Below are 1,331 nucleotides of genomic sequence, written 5' to 3' on the forward strand. Positions count from 1 at the left end.
GTATCCGACCTTTGGCCGGGAAAAAAAACTGGCATACCTGGAGCGTTGGAAACCTAATCACCCTCAAAGTAGTCTCCTTGGGACTCCACACAATTGTCCCAGCGGTGCCGCCATTGTTGGAAGCATTCTGAGAAAGCCTGTTTCGGAATGGAGTTTAGCTCTGCTGTCGTTGCAACCATAATGTCTTCTCTTGTCTGAAATCGCTTTCCTTTCAATGACCTCTTGAGTTTGGGGAACAGCCAGAAGTCGCAGGGGGCCATATCAGGAGAGTAAGGAGCCTGTTGAACCACAGGAGTCTGGTTTTTCGCCAAAAAAGTTGTAATCAAGTGCGAGGAATGTGCTGGAGCATTGTCGTGGTGAAGGCGCCAATTTCCTGTTGACCACAACTCCGGTCTCTTGCGCCGCACAGCATTACGTAGGCGACGGAGGACATCCCTGTAGTATTCTTTGGTAATTGTTTGACCCTGTGGTGCGTACTCGTGGTGTACGCAACCGCGGGAGTCAAAGAAAACAGTCAGCATCACTTTGACGTTGCTGCGCACTTGGCGGGCCTTCTTTGGTCTTGGTGACTTGGAATGCTTCCACTGTGACGACTGGGATTTGGTTTCCGGGTGTACCCGTACACCCAGGACTCGTCACCAGTGATTATGGTGTCCATGAAGCCGGGGTCACTATTTGTGGAGTCCAGCATGTCCTGCGAGATTTCAACACGACGTTGCTTTTGCTCCGTCGTCAGCAGCTTCGGCACGAATTTCGCTGCCACTCTCTTCATAGCTAAATCTACGGTCAAAATGGAATGTGTCGAAAAAGTGCTGATGCTCACCTCTTCCGCAATTTCTCGGATAGTCACACGACGGTCCCGCATCACCACAGCGTTCACTTCGGCAATAACTTGGTCATTCCGGCATGTTGATGGCCGACCGGAGCGTGGCTCGCTCTCCACCGATGTGCGGCCGCCTTTAAACCGATTGTACCACTCCTTAATCTGTGTGATGCCCATAGCATTGTCACCGAAAGCCGTCTGAATCTTCCGAATGGTTTCAACTTGGCTGTCGCCCAGTTTCTGGCAAAATTTGATGCAGTAGCGCTGCTCCAGTTGTTCCGTCATTTTACTTGCAATTAAAAACCGCCGCGAGTACTACACACTGCCTCATTCAAATGCTGCTTGCCAACAACTGGCGCCATCGACAGATAGGAAAAAATTCACGCATGCGCACGAAGGTTCAATCAAGGCTCACGCAAGCGCGCTTGATTCAAATCCATCCGGTTTTCGCAAAAAAAAAAGTCGGATACTTTTCTAACAGACCTCGTATATATATAAGGGCCGGACT

The 1,331-nt window shown here is 50.2% G+C and overlaps 1 pseudogene; it reads right to left on the minus strand.

Moving 5' to 3' along the window:
- Nucleotides 1–479: 479 nt before the first annotated feature.
- LOC105562866 lies at nucleotides 480–1,316 on the minus strand (annotated as a pseudogene).
- Between the last annotated feature and the right edge of the window lie 15 nt (nucleotides 1,317–1,331).

The sequence above is a fragment of the Vollenhovia emeryi genome, unplaced genomic scaffold (assembly GCF_000949405.1).
Source record: "Vollenhovia emeryi isolate VEMERY1.0 unplaced genomic scaffold, V.emery_V1.0 DF944667.1, whole genome shotgun sequence".
NCBI classification, from domain to species: Eukaryota; Metazoa; Arthropoda; class Insecta; order Hymenoptera; family Formicidae; genus Vollenhovia; species Vollenhovia emeryi.